Genomic DNA, 17105 nt, shown 5'->3' with positions numbered 1-17105 from the left:
TAATTACGTTCGTTCCTGAGGACAAGGGAGAAGTCTTGCTATGAGCAGTCATGTGAATTTGGTATTCGTTTGATATTTTGATAAGATGTATGTTGTCTAGCCTCTAGTGGTGTTATGTGAACGTCGACTACATAACACTTCACCATTATTTTGGCCTAGAGGAAAGCATTGGGAAGTAATAAGTAGATGATGGGTTGCTAGAGTGACAGAAGCTTAAACCCTAGTTTATGCATTGCTTCGTAAGGGGCTGATTTGGATCCACATGTTTCATGCTATGGTTAGGTTTACCTTAATACTTTTGTTATAGTTGTGGATGCTTGCAATAGAGGTTAATCATAAGCGGGATGCTTGTTCAAGTAAGAACAACACCCAAGCACCGGTCCACCCACATATCAAATTATCAAAGTATCGAACGCGAATCATATGAACGTGATGAAAACTAGCTTGACGATATTCCTATGTGTCCCCGGGAGCGCTTTTCCAATTATAAGAGTTTGTTCCGGCTTGTCCTTTGCTACAAAAGGATTGGGCCACCTTGCTACACTTTATTTACTTTTGTTACTTGTTGCTCGTTACAACCTATCTTATCACAAAACTATCTGTTACCACTTATTTCAGTACTTGCGGAGAATACCTTGCTAAAAACCACTTATCATTTCCTTCTGCTCCTTGTTGGGTTCGACACTCTTACTTATCAAAAGGACTACGATAGATCCCCTATACTTGTGGGTGATCAATCCACCATTTGCTTCAAAATTACGCACTGGTCAGCAGTCTTTCCATGTAAAGTTCTCATGAAAGCAAAGTCAAGCATGGTAAGTCATAGTTAGCGAGTGGCAACATATGTTTGAGGGATATCTTAACGGCCGAGAGACCCTTGCTATGTGCCAGTGATAATATTGTCAACACCTTTTTTAAACTTGAGGCTTATTAGTTACGAGTTGTGGTACGGTGTGCACCCACTCATATGTCCATTTTGCATCATGCTTTTATATTGATATTTATTGCATTATGGGCTGTTATTACACATTATGGTGAAGGAAATATGCCCTAGAGGCAATAATAAAGTTGTTATTTATATTTCCTTATATCATGATAAATGTTTATTATTCGTGCTAGAATTGTATTAACCGGAAACTTAGTACATGTGTGAATACATAGACAAACAGAGTGTCCCTAGTATGCCTTGATACGTCTCCGTCGTATCTACTTTTCCAAACACTTTTGCCCTTGTTTTGGACTCTAACTTGCATGATTTGAATGGAACTAACCCGGACTAACGCTGTTTTCAGCAGAATTGCCATGGTGTTATTTATGTGCAGAAACGAAAGTTCTCGGAATGACCTGAAACTTCACGGAGCGTCTTTTTGGAAATAATAAAAAATACTGGCAAAAGATCAAGACCAGGGGGCCCACACCCTAGCCTCGAGGGTGGGGGCGCGCCTGCCCCCCTGGGCGCCCCCTACCTCGTGGGCCCCCTGACGCTCCATCGACCTCAGCTCCAACTCCATATATTCACTTTCGAGGAGAAAAAATTCAGGGAGAAGGATTCATCGCGTTTTACGATACGGAGCCGCCGCCAAGCCCTAAAACCTCTCGGGAGGGCTGATCTAGAGTCCGTTCGGGGCTCTGGAGAGGGGAATCCGTCACCATCGTCATCACCAACTTTCCTCCATCACCAATTTCATGATGCTCACCGCCGTGCATGAGTAATTCCATCGTAGGCTTGCTGGACGGTGATGGGTTGGATGAGATTTATCATGTAATCGAGTTAGTTTTGTTAGGGTTTGATCCCTAGTATCCACTATGTTCTGAGATTGATGTTGCTATGACTTTGGTATGCTTAATGCTTGTCACTAGGGCCCGAGTGCCATGATTTCAGATCTGAACCTATTATGTTTTCGTCAATATATGAGAGTTCTTGATCCTATCTTGCAACTCTATAGTCACCTACTATGTGTTATGATCCTGCAACCTCGAAGGGACAATAATCGGGACCACTCCCGATGATGACTGTAGTTTGAGGAGTTTATGTATTCACTATGTGTTAATGCTTTGGTCCGGTACTCTATTAAAAGGAGGCCTTAATATCCCTTAGTTTCCATTAGGACCCCGCTGCCACGGGAGGGTAGGACAAAAGATGTCATGCAAGTTCTTTTCCGTAAGCACGTATGACTATATTCAGAATACATGCCTACATTACATTGATGAATTGGAGCTAGTTCTGTGTCACCCTATGTTATGACTATTACATGATGAACCGCATCCGGCATAATTCTCCATCACATATCCAATGCCTACGAGCTTTTCATATATTGATTCTTCGCTTATTTACTTTTCCGTTGCTACTATTACAATCACTACAAAACACCAAAAATATTACTTTTGCTACCGTTACTTTTGTTACCGTTACCATTACTATCATATTACTTTGCTACTAAATACTTTGCTGCAGATACTAAGTTATCCAGGTGTGGTTGAATTGACAACTCAACCGCTAATACTTGAGAATATTGTTTGGCTCCCCTTGTGTCGAAACAATAAATTTGGGTTGAATACTCTACCCTCGAAAACTGTTGCGATCCCCTACACTTGTGGGTTATCATACCTCTACTTGACTAGCTCGTTAATCAAAGATGGTTAAGTTTCCTGACCATAGACATGTGTTGTCATTTGATGAACGGGATCACATCATTAGAGAATGATGTGATGGACAAGACCCATCCGTTAGCTTACATAATGATCGTTTAGTTCTTTTGCTATTGCTTTCTTCATGACTTATACATGTTCCTCAGACTATGAGATTATGCAACTCCCGAATACCGGAGGAACACCTTGTGTGCTATCAAACGTCACAACGTAACTGGGTAATTATAAAGATGCTCTACAGGTGTCTCCAATGGTGTTTGTTGAGTTGTCATAGATCGAGATTAGGATTTGTCACTCCGTGTATCCGAGAGGTATCTGTGGGCCCTCTCGGTAATGCACATCACTATGAGCCTTGCAAGCAATGTGACTAATGAATTAGTCACGGGATGATGCATTACGAAACGAGTAAAGAGACTTGCTGGTGACGAGATTGAACTAGGCATGATGATACCCACGATCGAATCTCGGGCAAGTAACATACCGATGACAAAGGGAATAACGTATGTTGTTATGAGGTTTAACCGATAAAGATCTTTGTAGAATATGTAGGAGCCAATATGAACATCTAGGTTCCGCTATTGGTTATTGACCGGAGACATGTCTCGGTCATGTCTACATAGTTCTCGAACCCGTAGGGTCTGCACATTTAACGTTCGATGACGATTTATGTGATTTGATGATCGAAGTTTGTTCGGAGTCTCGGATGAGATCACGGACACGACGAAGAGTCTCGAAATGGTCGACACATAAAGATTGATATATTCGGCAATGTTATTTGGACAGCGGATGAGTTCTGAGAGGTACCGTATAACTATCGGAGTGTCGGAGGGTCATCGGAACCCCCGGGGAAACTAATGGGCCTCTATGGGCGTTAGTGGAAGAGAGGAAGGGCCAGGAGGGGCTGGCCGCACGCCCCCTTGGTCCGAATTGGACTAGGGGAAGGGGGGCGGCACCCCCCTTTCCTTCCCTTCCCTCTCTCCCTTCCTTCTTCCCCATCTTCCTTAGGTGGAAACCTACTAGGACTTGGAGTCCTAGTAGGATTCCCCTCTCCTGGCGTGCCCTAGGAGGGCCGGTGCTACCTCTTGAGCACTGCATTGGTTTTCCCTTCAAGAGGAAAGGGTGATGCAGCAAAGTAGCGTAAGTATTTCCCTTAGTTTTTGAGAACCAAGGTATCAATCCAGTAGGAGGCTACGCGCGAGTCCCTCGCACCTACACAAAACAAATAAATCCTCGCAACCAACATGATAAGGGGTTGTCAATCCCTACATGGTCACTTACGAGAGTGAAATCTGATAGATATGATAGGATAATATTTTTTGGTATTTTTATGATAAAGATGCAAAGTAAAATAAAAGCAAAGTAAAAAAAAGCAACAAAAATAACTAAGTGTTGGAAGATTAATATGATGAAGATAGACCTGGGAGCCATAGGTTTCACTAGTGGCTTCTCTCAAGAGCATAAGTATTTTATGGTGGGTGAACAAATTACTATTGAGCAATTGACAGAATTGAGCATAGTTATGAGAATATCTAGGTATGATCATGTATATAGGCATCACGTCCGAGACAAGTAGACCGACTCCTGCCTGCATCTACTACTATTACTCCACACATCGACCGCTATCCAGCATGCATCTAGAGTATTAATTTCATAAGAACAGAGTAACGCCTTAAGCAAGATGACATGATGTAGAGGGATAAATTCATGCAATATGATAAAAAACTCCATCTTGTTATCCTTGATGGCAACAATACAATACGTGCCTTGCTGCCCCTACTGTCACTGGGAAAGGACACCGCAAGATTGAACCCAAAGCTAAGCACTTCTCCCATTGCAAGAAAGATCAATCTAGTAGGCCAAACCAAACTGATAATTCGAAGAGACTTGCAAAGATAATCAATCATACATAAAAGAATTCAAAAAAGATTCAAATATTGTTCATAGATAAACTTGATCATAAACCCATAATTCATCGGTCTCAACAAACACACCGCAAAAGAAGATTACGTCGAATAGATCTCCACGAGAGAGGGGGAAACATTGTATTGAGATCCAAAAAGAGAGAAGAAGCCATCTAGCTAATAACTATGGACCCGAAGGTCTGAGGTAAACTACTCACACTTCAACAAAGAGGCTATGGTGTTGATGTAGAAGCCCTCCGTGATCGATGCCCCCTCTGACGGAGCTCCGGAATAGGCCCCAAGATGGGATCTCATGGATACAGAAAGTTACGGTGCTGGAATTAGGGTTTTGGCTTCGTATTTGATCGTTTGTGGGTACGTAGGTATATATAAGCGGAAGGAGTACGTTGGTGGAGCAACAGGGGGCCCACGAGGGTGGAGGGCGCGCCTGGGGGGGTAGGTGCTTCCCCTACCTCGTGGCTTCCCTGTTGGTTGCTTGACGTAGGGTCCAAGTCTCCTGGATCATGTTCGTTCCGAAAATCACGTTCCCGAAGGTTTCATTCCGTTTGGACTCCGTTTGATATTCTTTTTCTGCGAAACTCTGAAATAGGCAAAAAATAGCAATTCTGGGTTGGGCCTCTGGTTAATAGGTTAGTCCCAAAAATAATAAAGCCCAATAATGTCCCAAACAGAAGATAATATAGCATGGAGCAATCAAAAATTATAGATACGTTGGAGATGTATCAAGCATCCCCAAGCTTAATTCCTGCTCGTCCTCGAGTAGGTAAATGATAAAAACAGAAGTTTTGATGTGGAATGCTACTAGGCATAATTTCAATTTAATTCTTCTTAATTGTGTCATGAATATTCAGATCCGAAAGATTCAAGAGAAAAGTTTAATATTGACATAGAAATAATAATACTTCAAGCATACTAACTAAGCAATTATGTCTTCTCAAAATAACATGGCCAAAGAAAGTTCATCCCTACAAAATCATATAGTTTAGCCATGCTCCATTTTCGTCACACAAGAATGCTCTCATCATGCACAACCCCGATGACAAGCCAAGCAATTGTTTCATACTTTAGTAATCTCAAACTTTATAGACCCTCATGCAGTACATGAGCGTGAGCCATGGATATAGCACTATGGGTGGAATAGAGTATAATGATGGGGGTTATGTGGAGAAGACAACAAAAAAATTCACATCAACGAGGCTAATCAATGAGCTATGGAGATGCCCATCGATTGATGTTAATGCAAGGAGTAGGGATTGCCATGCAACGGATGCACTAGAGCTATAAATGTATGAAAGCTCAACAAAAGAAACTAGTGGGTGTGCATCCAACTTGCTTGCTCACGAAGACCTAGGGCACTTGAGGAGGCCCATTGTTGGAATATACAAGCCAAGTTCTATAATGAAAAATTCCCACTAGTATATTAAAGTGACAAAACAAGAGTCTCTCTATCATGAAGATCATGGTGCTACTTTGAAGCACAAGTGTGGAAAAAAGATAGTAGCATTGTCCCTTTTCATTTTTTGGGGCCTTCCTTTTTTTGGCCTTTCTCTTTTTTATTATTATTGGGACAATGCTCTATTAAATGATGATAATCACACTTCTATTTATTTACAACTCAATGATTACAACTCGATACTAGAACAAGGTATGACTCTATATGAATGCCTCCGGCGGTGTACTGGGATATGCAATGAACCAAGAGTGACATGTATGAAAGAATTATGAACGGTGGATTTGCCACAAATACTATGTCAACTACATGATCATGCTAAACAATATGACAATGATGAACGTGTCATGATAAACGTGTCAGATTTTGGGTTCCGGCAGACCCTTGAGGTTCGAACACTGGGGTGCGCGCGGAGATCTCTCCCCTGCCGATCTACGTCCAATCTCCTCGCGTGATCTAAGCTGGAAACAACGAACAACACAAGGGACACGAGGTTTATACTGGTTCGGGCCACCGTTGTGGTGTAGTACCCTACTCCAGTCTGTGGTGTGGTGGATTGCTTCAGGGGCTGATGATGAACAGTACAAGGGAAGAACAGCTTCGCGAGAGGTGTTCTTGAGCTGGTGCGATGAACTGCTAGGGTGAGTTCAGTCGCCTCTCTCTCTTTCTCTGCTAGGGCTCTACCAGATTTCTGGATCCCTCTCTACTCTGTGTGGCTAGTTCTACTTATAGAGGCCCTGGGCCTCTCCCCAAATAATGAGCGGGAAGGATGCCAACAATGGGCCATTTTGAAGGGGAACATATAGTACAAGTTATCCTGACCAAAGGTGGTCTTCGGCTGCCAAAAGCACTGGTGATGACACCGTCTTGGGCTCCACGGTGACCTCCGTCCTATCGCTCTACTGGTCTTGGTCTTGTTGCACCAGAATGGCAACCTTTGCCCGATGCCTTGGCCTGTGCTTGCCCCCTTTGCACCAAAGTGGAAACAAGGACACTGCGCAGGCCGGCGCCCGCCTGGTTTCGATCGTCATGGCTTGCATCACTGGTTCCTCGCGAGGTACCTCTGCCTTGATCTCTCCGCCTCCTCGCGAGCCTGCCTGATGAGGCTGCCTATGAGGAAGATTTCAGTCGTCCGCCCCGCGAGGCTTGGCCCCTCGCGAGGGTCTTGAGCTTGAGCTGATGAAGATGGGCCCCGCTGGGCCCCCACTGGAGCCACGCCGCAGGCAGGCAAGTCTGGGGACCCCCATTCCCAGCCGACATAGCCCCCGGGCCCAAGGCGCTCCCGGGCTTGGCCCAGCAGGGAAGTGAAGGGGCAAGCGCGAAGCGCCGCGGGCCCCAACAGCCTGTGGCCTTTGGGTGCTGCGTGGCGGTTGACTGGGCGTGGGCGTATGCGCTTCCCCACGATGCCTCGGCGAACGCACGACTTGACAAGCCCCTGCATGCAGAGAAACTGGTCATGATTACCTGCGATCGTGGTGCTCGGCGGTTGGCCTCCTCCGGCTATAAGTACGGGGCTGGGCGAGCCCCTTCAGTCCATCCCTTCTTGCTGCTCCTTTTCTTCATCTTGGCTACTCGCCGTCCCCATGGCCCCAAAGAGATTCCCGGCCGCGAAGAAAGGAAAGGCCCCCCGGGCAGGGCCTGACCCCCCCGACCAAGCGCGGTCGAGGGCGCCCTCGCAAGTGTACCACGGTCCCCGTGGTAGCCTCCCGCGGCCATGTAGGCGGTTCCCTGCGCGGTGGTGAGCGCCCGGTTGCCGACGGGGGGCACGCCGTGGGTGTGCGCCCCCTAGGCCACGCTTTCGCTCTGCGAAGGTGCTGCTGGAGTTCGTCGTGTGATCGGCGGACCCATCCAACACCCGGCTCCAGCTCCCCCGTTTCTTCGTAGATGAATTGCCGACCAGCGCTCGGTGCGGCTTTTGGCTCCAGGCAGACGGCTGCTGCAGCAGGGCCTCCTGGGCTTCGCTAGAGGTCTCCGTCTTCGGGAACGGGGCTCTGACATGCGGCTGGCAAACGTATGCCCGAGCGCGTGGCCTGGGCCGGTGGTGTACCCTGTACTTCAAGTTCGATGGCGATGCCACCCTCTACGTGAGGGTGTTTGGGGAAGATGGTCGCCGTGCCGGGTGCTGCCCTGAAGACGATGACCGCGGCCACCTTCCCAGCCCCGGCACTGACCAGGATGAAGATGGCGACTGGCGTACAGGCGGCAGTGCTCGGGGTTCGCTGAGCTCCAGCGACTCCCTCTCAGGCAGCAGCTCCTCCAGTGGTGGCCGCGACTAGCCCCCGCGTCATCGCGCCCACCTGGGTGAAGGTAGCGGGTCAGCCCGCCGTCGCGCCCCGGTGAAGCGAGAGAAGGGATATGCCTGAGCCCCAGGAGCAGCTCGAGCCTTCGCTGTGGGTTGGCGCTAGATGAATCGCGCCCGTTTTGTTTTCTTTCTTATCCTGCGTAGAAATAGAAAGTAATGTAGGGCCCCGCGGGGGCATGTTAGAACTGCTGTTGTTTAACCATCGTGTTGTTTCTGCCATTTCTGCGTTGTGTTTCCGCGCCGCGCACCCATGTGCGGGAACTATTTTAGCTCGGTGGGGCTTGGCACGGTCCTCGCCTCCCGAGGCCGTGGCCTCGTCGTGCGCTTCGTGCCCTGCAAGGATCAGTAGGAGGGGTAGCTTACGGTCTTGGCTGTGGGGGCGATCGGCCTAGGTCCTACGCTCGTGTCGCGATGCCCGTGGGGCACGGATGGGGAGGGGTGCTCCCGCAGAGGACTCGGATAGGAAAGCTCCAAATGATCGGGGCAGAAAACACTCATGAGGGCGCCCGCGACTCCCTCGCGAGACTTGTGCGAGAGAAAATGAGGCAAGCGAGCGAGAAAGACAAAGAGTCACAAGCCAGGAACGCCAGCAACTCCAATAAAACTTCAAACGGGAATAAACAAGCCAACTGCAGAAAGCAAATGGGAAAGCCGCGTCCGGCACCTATTCTAGTCTTCGACGTCTTCTCACTAGCGCGGAGCTAAGTGCTGCCACTGGGCGTGGGCGGGAGCCCCCGAGGCCCGAGGGCGGCACTCCGGAGACTCTGGGGCGTGTACAGCCCCACTCATTATTACGTGAGAGTGTCACGGGCGGCGAGCTGCATAGGCATTTGCCTTCTTCGTAGGCACCGGGCCTTTCCCAAAACGCAGCAGCTTCACAGGCATTCGCCTTCTTCACAGGCACCGGGCCTTTCCCAAAACGCAGCAGCTTCACAGGCATTCGCCTTCTTCACAGGCAGCGGGCCTTTCCCAAAACGCAGCAGCTTCACGGGCATTCGCCTTCTTCACAGGCATCGGGCCTTTCCCAAAATGCAGCAGCTTCACAGGCATTTGCCTTCTTCACAGGCACCAGGCCTTTCCCAAAACGCAGTAGCTTCACAGACATTCGCCTTCTTCACAAGCACCGGGCCTTTCCTAGGCGCTAGGCCTCGCTCAGGGATAGAACCTCCGGAGATGTTGAATGTTCCACGCGTTCTGGATGGGTACCCCCTCTATGGTCTCCAAGCACGCGGAGCCAGGCCTGGAAACATGAACAACCTTGAATGGGCCCTCCCACATGGGAAAGAGCTTGTGCAGCCCCTCCCTGGAGAGAACCCGTCTGAGCACAAGATCCCCTACCTCAAGAGTTCTGGGGCGGATGTTGCGGCAGTGGTATCGTCGCAGCGCCTGTTGATACCTTGCCGCTCGTAGTGCGGCTTCTCGATGGTGTTCCTCCCCCAGCACGAGATCCGTCCCCCGCATGGCATCGTGTTGCGTCTTGTCGAACGCCAGGACCCGTGTGGAGCGACGCCTGACCTCGTGAGGGAGAACAGCCTCTGCTCCGTAGACGTGGAAGAACAGGATCTCGCCAGTCGGCTTGGTCGCAGTTGTGCAGATTGACCATATCACAGACTGGAGCTCATCGTACCATCCCCTGCCATAGGCTTCCAGTTTCTTCTTGAAGGTCCTGGCGTTGAGGCCCCTCAGGACCTCCGCGTTGGCCCGCTCGGCCTGGCCGTTGCTCCGGGGGTGTGCTACCGAAGCATAGCATATCTGCGTTCCAAGGTTAGCACAGTACGTTTTGAAGAGAATACTGGTGAATTGCGAACCGTTGTCGGAGATGATGCGGTTGAGCACCCCAAATCGGCTCACGAGGCCCTTGATGAATTTGACCGCTGAGCCTGCCGGGATTGTGTGGACGGCTTCCACCTCAGCCCACTTGGTGAATTTGTCCACGACGACGTAGAGGTAGCGATAGCCCCCTGGCGCCCGAGGAAACTGGCCCAGAATGTCCAGCCCCCAAACTGCGAACGACCATGAGAGGGGTATAGTCTGTAGACCCCCCACATGCTGATGGATATGCTTAGCGTGAAACTGGCAGGCCTCACAAGCCTTCACAAGCTCAACGACGTCGTTGAGCGCTGCGGGCCAATAGAATCCACTACGGAATGCCTTGCCGACGAGGGTCCGTGACGACGAGTGGTGCCCGCAGTCTCCGCCGTGTATGTCCGCCAATAGCTCCTTCCCTTGCTCTCGGGAGATGCAATGGAGGGACACGTCATTTGGTCGCTTCCTGTAGAGCTCTCCATCCCTGATGCAATAAGCCGTGGCCTGCCGCACCACACGCTTCGCTTCCTCCTCATTCTCCGGCAGAGTCCCCTGCATCAGGTAGTTCTTGAGCTCCGGGATCCAACACCCTTCCTGAGGCTCTAACGCCAGGAGCAGGCATGCCCCTTGTTGGAAATATGCCCTAGAGGCAATAATAAATTAGTTACTATTATATTTCCTTGTTCATCATAATCGTTTATTATCCATGCTAGAATTGTATTGATAGGAAACTCAGATACATGTGTGGATACATAGACAACACCATGTCCCTCGTAAGCCTCTAGTTGACTAGCTCGTTGATCAATAGATGGTTACGGTTTCCTGACCATGGACATTGGATGTCGTTGATAACGGGATCACATCATTAGGAGAATGATGTGATGGACAAGACCCAATCATAAGCCTAGCACAAGATCGTGTAGTTCGTATGCTAAAGCTTTTCTAATGTCAAGTATCATTTCCTTAGACCATGAGATTGTGCAACTCCTAGATACCGTAGGAATGCTTTGGGTGTACCAAACGTCACAACGTAACTGGGTGGCTATAAAGGTGCACTACGGGTATCTCCGAAAGTGTCTGTTGGGTTGGCACGAATCAAGACTGGGATTTGTCACTCCGTGTAACGGAGAGGTATCTCTGGGCCCACTCGGCAGGACATCATCATAATGTGCACAATGTGACCAAGGAGTTGATCACGGGATGATGTGTTACGGAACGAGTAAAGAGACTTGCCGGTAACGAGATTGAACGAGGTAACGGGATACCGACGATCGAATCTCGAGCAAGTATCGTAACAATTGACAAAGGGAATTGTATACGGGATTGATTGAATCCTCGACATCGTGGTTCATCCGATGAGATCATCGTGGAACATGTGGGAGCCAACATGGGTATCCAGATCCCGCTGTTGGTTATTGGCCGGAGAGTTGTCTCGGTCATGTCTGCATGGTTCCCGAACCCGTAGGGTCTACACACTTAAGGTTCGGTGACGCTAGGGTTGTAGAGATATTAGTATGTGGTAAACCGAAAGTTGTTCGGAGTCCCGGATGAGATCCCGAACGTCACGAGGAGTTCCGGAATGGTCCGGAGGTAAAGATTTATATATAGGAAGTCCAGTTTCGGCCACCGGGAGAGTTTCGGGAGTCATCGGTATTGCACCAGGACCACCGGAAGGGTCCCGAGGGTCCACCGGGTGGGGCCACCTATCCCGGAGGGCCCCATGGGCTGAAGGGGCGTGGGAACCAGCCCCTAGTGGGCTGGTGCGCCCCCCTTGGGCCTTCCATGTGCCTAGGGTTAGAAACCCTAAGGGGTGGGGGCGCCTCCACTTGGCTTAGAGGCCAAGCCACCCCTAGGGCTGCCGCCCCCCTCCCTAGATGGGATCTACAAGGGGTCGGCGCCCCCCTAGGCCCCTATATATAGTGTAGGGGAGGGAGGGAAGCCACACCTGAAGCCCTGGCGCCTCCCTCCCTCGCGTGACACCTCTTCCTCCCCGCTTGTGCTTGGCGAAGCCCTGCCGGGATCCCACTACTTTCACCACCACGCCGTCGTGCTGCTGGATCTCCATCAACTTCTCCTCCCCCCTTGCTGGATCAAGAAGGAGGAGACGTCTCCGCTCCGTACGTGTGTCGAATGTGGACGTGTCGTCCGTTCGACGCTAGGATCATCGGTGATTTGGATCACGACGAGTACGACTCCATCAACCCCGTTCTCTTGAACGCTTCCTCTTAGCGATCTTCAAGGGTATGAAGATGCACTCCCTCTCTCTCTCGTTGCTAGTATCTCCTAGATTGATCTTGGTGACATGTAGGAAAATTTTGAATTATTGCTACGTTCCCCAACAGTGGTATCAGAGCTAGGTCTATGCGTAGATTCTATGCACGAGTAGAACACAAAGCAGTTGTGGGTGATGATTTGTTCAATTTCCTTGCAGTTACTAGTCTTATCTTGATCCGGCGGCATTGTGGGATGAAGCGGCCCGGACCGACCTTACATGTACGCTTACGTGAGACTGGTTCCACCGACTGACATGCACTTGATGCATAAGGTGGCTGTCGGGTGTCTGTCTCTCCCACTTTAGTCGGATCGGATTCGATGAAAAGGGTCCTTATGAAGGGTAAATAGCAATTGGCATATCACCGTTGTGGTTTTGCGTAGGTAAGAAACGTTCTTGCTAGAAACCCATAGCAGCCACGTAAAACATGCAACAAGAATTAGAGGACGTCTAACTTGTTTTTGCAGGGTATGCTATGTGATGTGATATGGCCAAAAGGATGTGATGAATGATATATGTGATGTATGAGATTGATCATGTTCTTGTAATAGGAATCACAACTGGCATGTCGATGAGTATGACAACCGGCAGGAGCCATAGGAGTTGTCTTAATTTATTTATGACCTACGTGTCAATGAAAATGCCATGTAATTACTTTACTTTATTGCTAACCGTTAGCCATAGTAGTAGAAGTAATAGTTGGCGAGGCAACTTCATGAAGACACGATGATGGAGATCATGATGATGGAGATCATGGTGTCATGCCGGTGACGATGGTGTTCATGCCGCGCCTCGAAGATGGAGGTCAAAGGCGCAAGATGATATTGGCCATATCATGTCACTTTATGATTTGCATGTGATGTTTGTCATGTTTACATCTTATTTGCTTAGAACGACGGTAGCATAAATAAGATGATCCCTCACAATAATTTCAAGAAGGTGTTCCCCCTAACTGTGCACCATTGCTAAGGTCCGTTGTTCCGAAGCACCACGTGATGATCGGGTGTGATAGGTTCTAACGTTCGCATACAATGGGTGTAAGCCAGATTTACACATGCAATACACTTAGGTTAACTTGACGAGCCTAGCATGTACAGACATGGTCTCAGAACACGGAAGACCGAAAGGTCGAACATGAGTCGTATAGTGGATACGATCAACATGAAGATGTTCACCGATGATGACTAGAGGGATGTCTATCTAAGTGGGAGTTCATTGAATAATTTGATTAGATGAACTTAATTATCATGAACATAGTCAAAAGGTCTTTGCAAATTATGTCGTAGCTCACGCTTTGGTTCTATTGTTTTAGATATGTTCCTAGAGAAAATTTAGTTGAGAGTTGAAAGTAGCAATTATGCGGACTAGGTCCATGAACTGAGGATTGTCCTCATTGCTGCACAGAAGGGCTATGTCCTTAATGCACCGCTCAGAGTGTTGAACCTCGAGCATCGTCTGTAGATGTTGGGAAACATCTGACATACACGTTTTGATGACTTCGTGATAGTCCAGTACGTAATACTAATGGTTTAGAATTGTGGCACCAAAGACGTTTTTGAAACGTCGCAGAACATATGAGATGTTCCAAAGACTGAAATTAGAATTTCAGACTAATGCCCACGTCAAGAGGTATGAGACCTTTGACAAGTTTCTTAAGCCTGCAAACTAAGGGAGAAAAACTCAATCGTTGAGCATGTGCTCAGATTGTCTGAGTGCTACAATCGCTTGAATCGAGTGGGAGTTAATCTTCCAGATGAGATAGTGATGGTTCTCCATAGTCACTGCCACCAAGCTATTGGAGCTTCGTGATGAACTATAACATATCAGGGATAGACATGATGATCCTTGAGCAACTCGCGATGTTTGACACCGCGAAAGTAGAAATCAAGTAGGAGCATCAATTGTTGATGGTTCAACCACTAGTTTCAAGAAGGTCAAGGGAAAGAAGGGATACTTCATGAGACGGCAAATCAGTTGCTGCTCTAGTGAAGAAATCCAAGGTTGAACCAAACCCGAGACTAAGTGCTTCTATAATGAGGGGAACGGTCACTGAAGCAGAACTACCCTAGATACTTGGTAAATGAGAAGGCTGGCAAGGTCGACAGAAGTATTTTGAATATACATTATATTATTGTGTACTTTATTAGTACTCCTAGTAGCACCAGGGTAATAAATACCGGTTCGGTTGCTAAGCGTTAGTAACTCGAAATAAAAGGCTACGGAGACTAGCTGAAGGTGAGATGACGATATGTGTTGGAAGTGTTTCCAAGGTTGATGTGATCAAGCATCGCATGCTCCCTCTACCATCGAGATTGGTGTTAAACCTAAATAATTGTTATTTGGTGTTTGCGTTGAGCATAGACATGATTGGATTATGTTTATCGCAATACGGTTATTCATTTGAAGAGAATAATGGTTACTCTGTTTATTTGAATAATACCTTCAATGGTCTTGCACCTAAAATGAATGGTTTATTGAATCTCGATCGTAGTGATACATATGTTCATGCCAAAAGATATAAGATAGTAATGATAGTACCACATACTTGTGGCACTGCCATTTGAGTCATATTGGTATAAAACACATGAAGAAGCTCCATGTTGATGGATCTTTGGACTCACTCGTTTTGAAAAGATTGAGACATGCGAACCATGTCTATTGGTAGATATACATGGAGAAACTCCATGCAGATGGATCGTTTGGACTCACTTGATTTTGAATCACTTGAGACATGCAAATCATACCACATGGGCAACATGACTGAAAGGCCTCGTTTTCAGTAAGATGGAACAAGAAAGCAACTTGTTGGAAGTAATACATTTTGATGTGTGCAGTCCAATGAGTGCTGAGGCACGCAGTGGATATCGTTATGTTCTTACTTCACAGATGATTTGAGTAGATATTGAGTATATTTACTTGATGAAACACAAGTCTGAATTATTGAAAGGTTTAAGTAATTTCAGAGTGAAGTTGAAGATCGTCGTGACAAGATGATAAAATGTCTATGATATGATCATAGAGATGAATATCTGAGTTACGAGTTTGGCACACAATTAAGACATTGTGGAAATTGTTTCACAACTAATACCTCCTAGACCACCATAGTGTGATGGTGTGTCCAGACATCATAACTGCACCCTATTGGATATAGTGCATACCATGATGTCTCTTATCGAATTACCACTATTGTTTATGGGTTAGGCATTAGAGACAACCGCATTCACTTTAAATAGGGCACCACACAATTCTTTTGAGACGACACCATATGAACTATGGTTTAGAGAAACCTAAGCTGTCGTTTCTTAAAAGTTTGGGGCTGCGATGCTTATGTGAAAAGGTTTCAGGCTGATAAGCTCGAACCCAAAGCGGATAAATGCATCTTCATAGAATACCCAACAATAGTTGGGTATACCTCCTATTCCAGATCAGGAAGCAAAAGTGATCGTTTCTAGAAACAAGTATTTTCTCAAGGAAAAGTTTCTCTTGAAAGAATTGAGTGGGAGGATGGTGGAGACTTGATGAGGTTATTGAACCGTCACTTCAACTAGTGTGTAGCAGGGCACAGGAAGTTGTTCCTGTGGCACCTACACCAATTGAAGTGGAAGCTTATGATAGTGATCATGAAACTTCGAATCAAGTCACTACCAAACCTCATAGGTCGACAAGGATGTGTACTACCTCAGAGTGGTACGTAATCCTGTCTTGGAAGTCATGTTGCTAGACAACAATGAACCTACGATCTATGGAGAAGCGATGGTGGGCCCGGATTCTGACGAATGGCTTGAGGCCATAAAATCCGAGAGAGGATCCATGTATAAAACAAAGTATAGACTTTGAAAGAACTACTTGATGGTCGTAAGGCTGTTGGGTGCAGATGGATCTTAAAAGGAAGACAGACAATGATGGTAAGTGTCACCATTAAGAAAGCTCGACTTGTCGTTAAGATGTTTCCCGAAAAGTTCAGGGATTTGACTACGATGAGACTTTCTCACTCGTAGCGATGCTAAGAGTCTGTTGGAATTATGTTAGTAGTTACCACATTATTTATGAAATCTTGCAGATAGGATGTCAAAACATTGTTTCCTCGACATTTTTCTTGAGGAAAGGTTGTATGTGATACAACCAGAAGATTTGTCAATCCTGAAAGATTCTAACAAGTATGCAAAGCTCTAGCTATCCTTCTAAGGACTGGAGTAAGCACCTCGGAATTGGAATGTACGCTTTGATGAGATGATCAAAGATTTTGGGTTTATACAAAGTTTATGAGAAACTTGTATTTCCAAAGAATTGAGTGGGAGCACTATAGAATTATTGATGAGTATATGTTGTTAACATATTGTTGATCAGAAATGATGTAGAATTTCTGGAAAGCATGCAGGGTTATTTGAAAAGTATTTTTCAATGGAAAACCTGGATTAAGCTACTTGAACATTGAGCATAAAGATCTATAAGGATAGATCAAAAACGCTTAATGGTACTTTCAAATGAATACATACCGTGACAAGATTTTGAAGGAGTTCAAAATAGATCGGCAAAGAAGGAGTTCTTGGTTGTGTTATAAGGTATGGGTATTGAGTAAAACTCAAGACCTGACCACAACAAAATAGAGAGAAAGGACGAAGGTCGTCCCCTATGCTTTAGACGTAGGCTCTAAAGTATGCAATGTTGTGTTCCGCACCTGAAGCGTGCTAAGCCTTGAGTCAG

The sequence above is a fragment of the Triticum aestivum genome, chromosome 5A (assembly GCF_018294505.1).
Source record: "Triticum aestivum cultivar Chinese Spring chromosome 5A, IWGSC CS RefSeq v2.1, whole genome shotgun sequence".
NCBI classification, from domain to species: Eukaryota; Viridiplantae; Streptophyta; class Magnoliopsida; order Poales; family Poaceae; genus Triticum; species Triticum aestivum.
This window is presented reverse-complemented; position numbering follows the sequence as displayed.